The sequence below is a fragment of the Nerophis ophidion genome, linkage group LG01, assembly GCF_033978795.1.
Source record: "Nerophis ophidion isolate RoL-2023_Sa linkage group LG01, RoL_Noph_v1.0, whole genome shotgun sequence".
Classification (NCBI taxonomy): domain Eukaryota; kingdom Metazoa; phylum Chordata; class Actinopteri; order Syngnathiformes; family Syngnathidae; genus Nerophis; species Nerophis ophidion.
Genome location: NC_084611.1, coordinates 18744546 through 18757512, shown reverse-complemented (window position 1 = coordinate 18757512; position 12967 = coordinate 18744546). Strand labels below are relative to the sequence as shown.

Here is a 12967-nt window from a genome sequence, read left to right as displayed (position 1 = left end):
TTAACTGTTTTTTTTTCTAGTCCGTCGCTATCAATATCCTCAAACACAAATCTTTCATCCTCGCTCAAATTAATGGGGAAATTGTCGTTTTCTCGGTCCGAATAGCTCTTTTTGTTGGAGGCTCCCATTAAAATCAATGTGAATATTTGAGGAGCCCCCAATATTGTTGTTCGGGTGGAAATCGGGAACAATTCGGGAGGATGGTCGCCCCGGGAGGTTTTCGGGAGGGCCACTGAAACTCTGGAAAGGTTGGCAAGTATGATGAATATATACACTATATTGCCAAAAGTATTTGGCCACCTGCCTTGACTCACATATGAACTTGAAGTGTCATCCCATTCCCAACCCATACGGTTCAATATGATGTCGGTCCACACCTTTAGCAGCTATTACAGATCCAACTCTTCTCTGGGAAGGCTGTCCACAAGGTTGTGGAGTGTGTTTATAGGAATGATTGACCATTCTTCCAAAAGCGCATTGGTGAGGTCACACACTGATGTTGGTCGAGAAGGTCTGGCTCTCAGTCTCGGTTCTAATTCATCCCAAAGGTGTTCCATCGGGTTCAGGTCAGGACTCTGTGCTGGCCAGTCAAGTTCATCCACACCAGACTTTCAGTAGACCCATAATAAATTCATAAAGAACCACATTTCGGGAATTTTTTTTTTGACAATCAAGTTTGTTTCTCCAATCACTCTATCACAAAAAAAAAGAGCTGTACCAATTATTGGAAACTATAATTATGTCCATCACAAGTGTATGTAAACTTTTGACCACGACTTTACATATACAAAGCAGCATATCTGTATATCTGTCAGTAGACTCCATATGGAAATGTTAAAAACTATAACATAGTTGGCAGGGAGAAGACTCTGTTGAAGTAGAGCAGGGGTCACCAAAGGTGGTAGCCCGTAAGGACCAGATGAGTAACCCGCTGCCTGTTCTAAAAATAGCTCAAATAGCAGCACTTACCAGTGAGCTGCCGATATTTTTTTTAAATGTTATTTATTTACTAGCAAGCTGGTCTCGCTTTGCTCGACATTTTTACTTCTTAGAGAGACAAAACTCAAATAGAATTTGAAAAGTCAAGAAAATATTTTAAAGACTTGGTCTTCAATTGTTTAAATAAATTCATTTATTTTTTTACTTTGCTTCTTATAACTTTCAGAAAGACAATTTTAGAGAAAAAATATAACCTTAAAAATGATTTTAGGATTTTTAAAACACATATAACTTTTTTTCCGTTTAAATTCCTTCCTCTTCTTTCTGACAATTGAAATCAATGTTCAAGTAAATTTAATAAAATTTTTCATTTTAGCTTCTGTTTTTTCGAAGAATATTTGTGAAATATTTCTTCAAACTTATTATGATTAAAATTAAAAAAATATATATTCTGGCAAATCTATAAAATCTGTAGAATCAAATTTAATCTTATTTCAAAGTCTTTTGAATTTATTTAAAATTTTTGTTCTGGAAAATCTATAAGAAATAATGATTTGTTTTTGTTAGAAATATAGCTTGGTCCAATTTGTTATATATTCTAACTAAGTGCAGATTTGATTTTAACCTATTTAAAATATTTCATCAAAATTCTAAAATTGATCTTAATCAGGAAAAATTACTAATGATGTTCCATAAATTCTTTTTTAAATTTTTTTTCAAAAAGATTCAAATTAGCTAGTTTTTCTCTTCAATTTTTGGTTGAATTTTGAATTTTAAAGAGTCGAAATTGAAGATAAACTATGTTTCAAAATTAAATTTTAATTTTTTTTGTGTTTTCTCCTCTTTTAAAACCGTTCAATTAAGTGTTTTTTTTCATCATTTATTCCCTACAAAAAACTTTCCGTAAAAGGAACAAAAATGTACATATATATAATATATATATATATATATATTATATTATATATATATATATATATATATTTATATATATATAGATATATATAGATATATATATATATATATATATATATATATATAGTATATATATATATATATATATATATATAGATATATATATATATATATATTCATTTATCAAAGGTAAATAGAGCAAATTGGCTATTTCCGGCAATTTATTTAAGAGTGTATCAAACTGGTAGCCCTTCGCATTAATTAGTACCCAAGAACTAGCTCTTGGTTTCAAAAATAAGACTGCCCTAAAAACGGCACATCCTGAAGAGACATATATAACGTATAAGTGTAAGAGGTTTATCAGTATTAATGTTTACTTTTGTATGCACATTAAATTAACAAAAAGAAATCCCGACTTTGGAGCAATGTTCATGGACTCTAGTGTTTGGCTCTCTTTTGGATGCAATGGTTTTCTGTATTGGGACCATGATTTCGGTCCTATATTGTTCACCGGTCCTCATATGGAAGGTACTTTTCCTTGTTGATGTCTCAAGAAGGGTTCACATACAAGAACACACACACACGCACACACACACACACACACACACACACGGATCCATACTTTCGATTGGTTGCTCAGTCCCTCCGATTGATCACAGTTCCTGCGATCGTGCAATCGGACAGTAATCAGGCCCTCAGCCCTTTGCAGCACTCTCACACGCGCGCACGCAGCCTGAATGTAAAATTGAAATAAAACGTTTTACATAATTTATGTTCAGGATGCACAATTTCTTTGGCTCTTGCGTCATTCACTGACGTGTGGACTTCACAACCTTTCATGCCTCTGAAGCGTGCTCTGTAACCGCCGTCACCGGTTTCTTCAAATTGTACCGTTCCTTTCTCTCTCAGCCGGGACAGGAAACGGCATTCCGGTGAATTGAAATATGAGAAAAGCGGAAGAGGGCACTGAGATATAATAAGTGTGTGAAAGGCGAGTGAAAAAGACGACAGAAAAAGCGAAAGGGCGACATTTGAGAGCAAAGTTTCATTGCACAGCTCAGTGAGTAAAGACGTGGGAAACCCAAACCCAGATCCTGCCCGGCAGCGTTTTAAAGGGGAACATATCACAATTTCAGTAAATAAAAATTAGTTCCCAGTGGCTTATTTTATTTTTCAAAGTTTTTATTTTTATTTTTTTCACCCATCACGCATATCCCAAAAAACAGCTTCAAAGTGCCTGATTTTCACCATCACTATATCCACCCGTCCATTTTCCTGTGACGTCACTGCGTGAAGCCAATACAATCCAACATGGCGGATAGAACAGAAAGATATAGTGACATTAGCTCGGATTCAGACTCGGATTTCAGCGGTTTAACCGATTCAACAGATTACGCATGTATTGAAACGGATGGTTGGAGTGTGGAGGCAGATAGCGAAAACTAAATTGAAGAAGAAACTGATGCTTTTGAGCGAATAGCTATTGAAGCTATTCGGCGATCACCTTCTAACCAACGATTGAGTGTCACAGGGTATCCATACATCTCTGTAACATGTCTGTCATAGCATCGCCGGTAAAATGTGCAGGAGCAACTTAAATCTGTCGATTGGTAAGTGTTTGTTTGGCATTAAATGTGGGTGGAGTGAAAGGCTGGATGCAAACATAGCTACAAATGTACATACAGCTAGCCTAAATAGCATTTTAGCATTGATTAGCTGGCAGTCATGTCGCGACCAAATATGTCTGATTAGCACATAAGTCAATAACATCAACAAAAGTCACCTTGGTGATTTCGTTGACTTTATCATAGGAAATGCATCTGCTTTGAGTGTCGCAGTGTATCCGGACATTTCTGTGCCATGTCTGTCGTAGCATCCCCGGTAAAATGTGCAGACGAGGGACTTTCGGATCTCTTGACACTGATGCGACTTGAATCCGTTGATTGGTAAGTGTTTGTTTGGCATTAAGTGTGGGTGGAGGGAAATGTTGGATGCAAATATAGCTACAAATGAGGCATAACGATGCAATATGTATATACAGCTAGCCTTAATACCATGTTAGCATAGATTAGCATGCCGTGCTAATCGATGCACACTCCACGTAAGTCAACTTGAATCTGTCTATGATCGTGTTGTTACACCCTCCAACAACACACCGACAAGGCATGATGTCTCCAAGGTGCGGAAAACAGTCGAAAAAACTGAAAATAACAGAGCTGATTTGACTCGATGTTTGTAATGTGTTTGAGAAAATGACGGATTGACTACCTAGGTGACGTCACAACCCGAGAGCGAATAATTGAAAGGCGTTTAATTCGCCAAAATTCACCCATTTAGAGTTCGGAAATCGGATAAAAAATATATGGTCTTTTTTCTGCAACATCAAGGTATATATTGACGCTTACATAGGTCTGGTGATAATGTTCCCCTTTGAATGTAACTGTGGTGGGCGTGGCCTGCGGACCTGCAGAGAAGCGGGGTTTGGCAGAACCGGCTTCAAGATTAGCGACAGGTGCGTAGATGACACAGCTGAGAATGTTTGTCTAATCGCTCTGTTAAAGGCAGCAGTCAGGAAGGAGAGGGAGGGGTTGTTGATGACGGTTGGCGAAGCACGAGGGGAGCGAGAGCAAGACAGACCACTCTTAGGGAGACCATTCATGTGCTCGATCGAGGAAAGACATTGCTGGAAAGCACATAAAGACTTGCACGATCTGGCGTTTACTGTAAAATAACATTATTGTTGACCCTGAAAAAGAATGGTGATGTCGGTGACTGGTGGCCCAAAGAACCCGGAAGGAAGTGACTTCCACAGTAACTTATCTGAACAATATCCAGTGTTATGGTATTTCAATTAACTGGAATCCAGTGTGCTGTGTGGCCCTATTATAGTGAATCACACTTGAGCCAACATAAATTAATCAAATCTTTATTAGACATGTAAACAATGTGATAAAGACCATTTAACATTAATCAATCCAGGGATCTAGATACAGTGGGGGCAATAAAGTATTTAGGTCAGCCACCGATTGTGCAAGTTCTCCCACTTAAATGATGACAGAGGTCTGTAATTTTCCTCATAGGTACACTTCAACTGTGAGAGACAGAATGTGGAAAAAAAATCCAGGAATTCACATTGTAGGAATTTTAAAGAATTTATTCGTAAATCATGGTGGAAAATAAGTATTCGGACAACCATTCAAAGCTCTCACTGATGGAAGGAGGTTTTGGCTCAAAATCTCACGATACATGGCCCCGTTCATTCTTTCCTTAACACGGATCAATCGTCCTATCCCCTTAGCAGAAAAACAGCCCCAAAGCATGATGTTTCCACCCCCATGCTTCACAGTAGGTATGGTGTCTTGAGATGCAACTCAGTATTCTTCTTCCTCCAAACACGACGAGTTGAGTTTATACCAAAATGGATACATGATGATACAGCAGAGGATTTGGAGAATGTCATGTGGTCAGATGAAACCAAATAGAACTTTTTGGTATAAAATCAACTCGTCGTGTTTGGAGGAAGAAGAATACTGAGTTGCATCCCAGGAACACCAAACCTACTCTGAAGCATGGGGGTGGAAACATCATGCTTTGGGGCTGTTTTTCTGCTAAGGGGGACAGGACGATTGATCTGTGTTAAGGAAAGAATGAATGGGGCCATGTATCGTGAGATTTTGAGCCAAAACCTCCTTCCATTAGTGAGAACTTGAGTGGTTGACCAAATACTTATTTTCCACCATAATTTACAAATAAATTCTTTAAAATTCCTACAATATGTATTCCTGGATTTTTTTAAGTGTACCTATGATGAAAATTACAGACCTCTGTCATCATTTTAAGTGGGAGAACTTGCACAATCGGTGCTGACTAAATACATTTTGCCCCACTGTATCTGGTCAGAGACACTCCTCACTCTTTTGCCTTTACCTTCATTGTCCATTTTTTGTTGACTTTATATACATACATGGCGGATAATAACTAATACATTCTGCTTTGCCAGTCCATATCCATTTAATATTTTCCATAGTTTGCTTTCCCTAAACAACCAGGTAACACAAAGCACACGCTACCTTTTTTATCACATCCATGGGAGCCCTCATTCTCGTTGTCTTTCCTTTGACAAATGTACAACATTTTTCGCTAAGTAGCATCACAGCTGACCTGTCCGGACATTGGCAAGATCTCTTCCCGTCTAAGAAGTGTTGTATCCCAAATAGCTGCAATCGCTTTCTCTTAAAGGCCTACTGAAACCCACTACTACCGACCACGCAGTCTGATAGTTTATATATCAATGATGAAATATTAACATTGTAACACATGCCAATACGGCCTTTTTAGTTTACTAAATTGCAATTTTAAATTTCCCGCGAGTTTCTTGTTGAAAACGTCGCGGAATGATGACACGTACGCGTGACATCACGGACTGTAAGGAAATATTAGCGCTGTGCCAAACACGGCTAAAAGTCGTCTCTGTTCATGGCATAATCACACAGTATTTTGGACAACTGTGTTGCTGAATCTTTTGCAATTTGTTCAATTAATAATAGAGACTACAAAGAACAATGCTGTTGGTGGAAAGCGGTGGATTGCAGCTGTCTTTAGCACCGAAACACAGCCGGTGTTTCTTTGTTTGTTGTGAAGCAGAGCGGTCAAGCGAACATGTTTTCTGTACGTCAACCAGCATGTTTTTGGATGGGGAAATTGTGATCTATATTTTACCGGAGACATCAATGGATTATTCGTCGTCCTGCAGCAGCTGTCATGTCAAAAAAGGCAGCTGTGAGCTTGGCTCCTTGGCTTCTCTCTGAGACATTGCGTGTTCACCGCAGCCATCCGACCTCGAGGTATGACTTTACAATCTTTACAATCTCACTTAAACACTATTAAAACAATAAGCAGATAAGGGATCTTCCAGAATTATCCTATTAAATGTGTCTAAAAACATCTGAATCGCTCCCAATGCAATCGCCTTTTTTTTTTTTTTTTTTTTTTTTTTCTAGTCTTTGGATATCAATATCCTCAGCCACGAATCTTTCATCCTAGCTCAAATTAATGGGGAAATTGTCGTTTTTTCGGTCCGAATAGCTCTTTTTGTTGGAGGCTCCCATTATAAACAATGTGAGGACGTGAAGAGCCTTCACACGTGTGACGTCATCGTCGGCCACTTCCGGTACAGGCAAGGCTTTTTTATTATTGCGAATTTTATCGTCAATGTTCTCTACTAAATCCTTTCAGCAAAAATATGGCAATATCGGAAAATGATCAAGTATGACACATAATATGGACCTGCTATCCCCGTTTGAATAAGAAAATCTCATTTCAGTAGGCCTTTAAGTTATTCATGAGTTAGTTCCTTCAGCGTCTGTACATGTAAAAGAAGGAGAAACGCGGGCATGTCTGGATGACTCGCCTTCATATTTCCAGTGGTTGGGTCCGAGCTACGAAACCGCTTTATTATGAAGCTGGCTGTGGCGGGTTCTTTCTGACGTCACTTCCTGTGTGGGCGAGGTCTTTCTGGTGTCTCTCCGAACTCACTGTGTAAACGATCAATGAGTCCATAGAAAGCTAAGTTCAGGATATTCAAGAAATACACGGCTGAATTCCCCGTGTAAAAACTTGTCCGAGAATGGGGACTTTAAACGCCGGTTTAGTGTGGCTGAAACGGGGCTTTGGCTAAATAATTTTTCGTTGAAGGGGTTAAACGATTTAGTGTAGACGTGGCCTGAGGCAATCAGCAATCGGTACGTAAAAATCCCTTCTCCCTCGTAATGTCACACACTTTGATTCAGGACAGACCACCCTGCATATTAATGCACACAAATCTCCAGTTAAGTGCTTATTAGTGAGCTCTTCCTCTCATTAGCAGGGCTCAGTCTGAAATCACAGCATGTAATGCGTGTGCAGAGCACTTTGTAGTCTCAGAATGGTGGCTTCATTGGGAATTTTTGTCCACACACACACACACACGATTTCTTCAAGTTCCTTTACAGTAGACAAGGATTGTACGGTATAACGGTATTAGTATAGTACCGTGACACTAATTATCAATCAATCAATCAATCAATCAATCAATGTTTATTTATATAGCCCTAAATCCCAAGTGCCTCATAGGGCTGTAGAAACCACAACGACATCCTCAGTAGGGCCCACATAAGGGCAAGGAAAAACTCACCCCAGTGGGACGTCGACCATGATGACTATGAGAAACCTTGGAGAGGACCGAAAGCAATGGATGTCGAGCGGATCTAACATGATATCGTGAAAGTCCAATCCATAGAGGATCTAACGTAACCGTGAGAATAAAGTCCAAAGTGGATCCAATAGAGTAGCGAGAGTCCCATCCAAAGTGGAGGCGGATCAATCGATACACAGGCGAGTGGTCCATCTTGGGTCCCGACTCTGGACGAGCGGTCCATCCTGGGTCCCGACTCTGGACAGCCAGTACTTCATCCATGGCCACCGGACCGGACCACCTCCACAAGGGAGGGGGGGACATAGGAGACAAAGAAAAGAAACAGCAGATCAACTGGTCTAAAAAGGGGGTCTATTTTAAGGCTAGAGTATACAAATAAGTTATAAGATGAGACTTAAATGCTTCTACCGAGGCAGCATCTCGAACAGTTACCGGGAGGGCATTCCAGAGTACTGGAGCCCGAATAGAAAACGCTCTATAGGCCGCAGACTTTTTTTGGGCTGTGGGAATTACTAATAAACCGGAGTCCTTTGAATGCAGATTTCTTGCCGGGACATATGGTACAATACAATCGGCACGATAGGATGGAGCTAGACCGTGTTGTAATTTATATGTACGTAGTAAAACCTTAAAGTCACATCTTAAGTGCACAGGAAGCCCGTGCAGGTGAGCCAGTACAGGCGTAATGTGATCAAACTTTATTGTTCTTGTCAAAAGTCTAGCAGCCACATTTTGTACCAACTGTAATCTTTTAATGCTAGACATGGGGATATCCGAAAATAACACGGGTCTTAATCATTTTCAGTACTATACCGCCTCTGAAAAGTACCGGTCCTCCAAACCACCCACGCCCTCGTCCTCGTCACATCGTGTCATTGCTTGTTTACAAACAGAGGAGCATGTTCGGCAGTGCACATTCACGGAGTACTTACAAACAGACACAGTGTGTGGACAGAAAAAGGAGAAATTACACATTTTGGCTTAAAAACTAACAATAAAGGTGAAGTTATAACACTGAAATGCCCACCGGGAGAGGTGCTTTAAGGCATGACTAGTTAGCTAGCGGCTAAAGTCCAGCCGCCATCGGCAGTGTTTTACATACTTCAAAATAACTAATCCTCACCTCCGTGGCAACAAATAAAGTACGTTTCTTACAAGTATCATCCCTGCAGGACAAGGAATAGCTAAACATGCCTAATTACACACCGTAGCTCATCAGCGTCAAAATGTAAACAAACAGTATTGGTGGATCTACACCTAACATCCACTGTAATGATACCGAGTACTGTAGCTGTCAAAGTTTGTTGTTGACGAACCCCAAGATGCAGAGACAGAGGCAGGCATAGATTAAGGAAACATGGTTTTAATATAGAATAGTAGAACAAAACCAAACAAAGGGTACAAACAAAAGGCACGCACATGGGCGGATAACAAACTAGAAGAGCTAGCATGGGATCTAGAAAACAAAAAGGAACTTTAGCATGGAAAACAGAAGTCGTACTTGTACTTAGAAAACAAACTAGAAGCAGGCAACAAAAGGCAGTAAGCTAAAAACCGCTATCAAACATCGCTTACCGCAACGCTGCATTGACGCGACAAGATACGACACGCCAGGTAGCAATGACAAGTGCGACATACAATACAATAATCCAGCAGTGACTGGATGGGAAGACATGTCTAAATAGGAGCGGACTGATTGAAACCAGGTGTGGCCAGGTGCCAATCAGCCGCAACTGAGGGGGAACACAGCACTTCGGGAGAAAGACAGGAAACCAACAAAATAAGAGCACTGACAAGAAACACTACACACACACAGGAAACAAAGAAAAATGCAGAGGAAAACACTAAAACATAGTCAAACTGTCAGAGGCAAGCCAGACAGTAGCGTATCTAATGGATACTTCTATGATTACATCAATATTTTTTGGCATCATTTGTTTTGTTTTTTTAATTTATTTCCTGTTTATAAACTCAGGAAATATGTCCCTGGACAGATTGAAAAAGACCAATGTATGATCCTGTAACGACTTGGTATGGGATTAATACCCAAATGTGTGGAATCATCCAAAACTAATGTAAAGTATCAAACAACAGAAGAATAAGTGATTATCACAGTTTAACAAAAGTGTAGATCGAACATGTTAAAAGAGAAAGTAAGCAGATATTAACAGTAAATGAAGTAGATTAATAATTAATTTTCAAGCACTTGTCATTAATAAAGTTGCAAAAATAATAGAATGAGAAACAACACCAGACTAAATAAGAAGTCTCTGGTTGTTTACTTCCTACTAAAAGACAAGTTTTCTAGTATGTTCACTATCTTAATTAAGGACACATTTGCAATAAAGAAATGTACCGTACATTTTTTTGTTAAAATTAAAGCAATTTTGTGGATTCCCTTTATTTACAAGAGTACTGAAAAATGTCCTAAATGATTTTGGTACCGGTACCAAAATATTGGTATCGAGACAATACTGCACTAGAATAAAACGCTTTTCCTTTGTTTAAGAGCAGTGGTAGGGAACCTATGGCTCTAGAGCCAGATGTGGCTCGTTTGATGACTGCATCTGGCTCTCAGATACATCTGAGCTGACATTACTTAACACGATTAGTAATGAATAATTCCGCCAGTAATCAGTGTTAAAAATAACGTTTAACATATAAACCATTCTTATGCATTTTAATCCATCCATCCGTTTTCAACCGCACCTGTTCAATAAGTCACATCAATGGTAAGAAGTCCATCCATGTATTCTCTACTGCTTGTCCCTTTTGCGGCCGTGGGGGGTTGCTGGAGCCTATCTCAGCTGCATTTGGACAGAAGGCGGTGTACACCCTGGACAAGTCGCCACCTCATCACAGGGCCAACACAGATAGACAGACGACATTCACACTCACATTCACACACTAGGGCCAATTTAGTGTTGCCAAAGAAGTATTTTATTTATTAATGGTTAGCTTCAGAATAAAAATGATATAAAATATAAGACTTATACTCTAAAAATGTAGGTCTTACTTAAAAAATGCATGCATTTAGTTGTATTCAGTGTTAAAACATATGATACGGCTCTCACGGTAATACACTTTAAAAAATTTGGCTTTCATGGCTCTCTCAGCCAAAAAGGTTCCCGACCCCTGTTTTAGAGAATTCAAGGTGTCTCAATTTGCTAACTTGATACAGAACAGTGCAGTACTGGTTTGCTGTTAGGGTGCTTTCACATTAAAAATCAATAATCTAGGGTCTTGGTTTGGTGGTGTTGAGTGGACCATCCGACCTTGAACACACCTTGGACAATCCTAACTCAGATCTTAATCTTGTTTCTAATAACAGGGAGTGTGTAAACAGATGACACCGTTTACCTACCAAACACGTCCCTGGTTTACTGTTTGCTGTTGGGATTTTTTTGTTGTTATCAGTCTGATTGCAACACGTCAACAAGGCCAGATATTTGCTCAAGAAGCTAAATGGCAGTGTTCTGATGTTCTGTAGCTATTTGCCAGGCCTACTCCGACACTATATTGCCAAAAGTATTTGGCCACCCATCCAAATGATGAAAATCAGGTGTCATAATCACTTGGCCCGGCCACAGGTGTATAAAATCCAGCACTTAGGCATAGAGACTGTTTCTACAAACATTTGTGAAAAAATGGGCCGCTCTCAGTGATTTCCAGCGTGGAACTGTCATAGGATCCCACCTGTGCAACAAATCCAGTCGTGAAATTTCCTCGCTCCTAAATATTCCAAAGTCAACTTTATGATAAGAAAATGGAAGAGTTCGGGAACAAAAGCAACTCAGCCACCAAGTGGTAGGCCACATAAACTGACAGAGAGGGGTCAGCAGATGCTGAAGCGCATAGTGCAAAGAGGTCACCGACTTTCTGCACAGTCAGTTGCTAGAGAGCTCCAAACTTCCAATTAGCCCACGTACAGTACGCTGAGAGCTTCATGAAATGGGTTTCCATGGCCATGCAGCTGAATCCAAGCCATGCATCACCGAGACCAATGCAAAGTGTCAGATGCAGTGGTGTGAAGCAGTGGTCCCCAACCACCAGATTACAATTTTTTTATAAAAAAAAAAAAAGAAACAATTTTTTTTTTGTTTTTTTTATTAAATCAACATAAAAAAACACAATATACACTTACAAATAGTGCACCAACCACAAAAAACTCCCCTTTTCATGACAAAAACGTCCCATGACAAAGAGAAAAAAAAAAAAGAAAAAAAAATGATTAAGCGTTGACCGGTCCGCGGATACAAAAATGTTGGGGACCACTGGTGTAAAGCACGCCGCCACTGGACTGTAGAGCAGTGGAGACGCCTTCTCTGGAGTAACGAATCACATTACTCCATTTAGCAATCTGGAAGGTGAGGGGAGCAGTGAGCAGCAGTGTTTTTGGGAGATTTAACCCCCAATCTGAACCCTTGATGCTGAATGCCAAGCAGGGAGTTAATGAGTCCCATTTTTATAGTCTTCGGTATGACTCGGCCGGGGTTTGAACTCGCAACCTACAGATCTTAGGGCGAACACTTTAACCACTAGGCCGCTGAGTAGGTGGCATGACACATGACTACTTTCAATATGATTTGCATATTAATAGTGAATGTTGTCCGTCTATCTGTGTTGGCCCTGCGATGAGGTGGTGACTTGTCCAGGGTGTACCCCGCCTCCCGCCCGATTGTAGCCGAGATAGGCTCCAGCGCCCCCCGCGACCCCGAAGGGAGTAAACGGTACAAAATGGATGGATGGAAGGAGGCACACGTCTGCGATCAATTTCAAGTGGATTGCAATGTAAAAAAGAAATTAGATTAGATTAGATTAGATAGTATTTTATTTATTCCGTCAGGAGAGTTCCTTCAGGAAAATTAAAATTTTCAGCACAATCCCATTCAAGATCAGACATTACAGGGAGACAGAACAGGA

At 39.9% G+C, this 12967-nt stretch overlaps 1 protein-coding gene across 6 annotated transcripts in view; it reads left to right on the top strand.

The window, feature by feature from the left end:
• trpm3 (transient receptor potential cation channel, subfamily M, member 3) overlaps positions 1-12967 on the top strand; it is a 400472-nt gene that overhangs the window by 248043 nt on the left and 139462 nt on the right. The gene's annotated exons all lie outside the window — the stretch shown is intronic.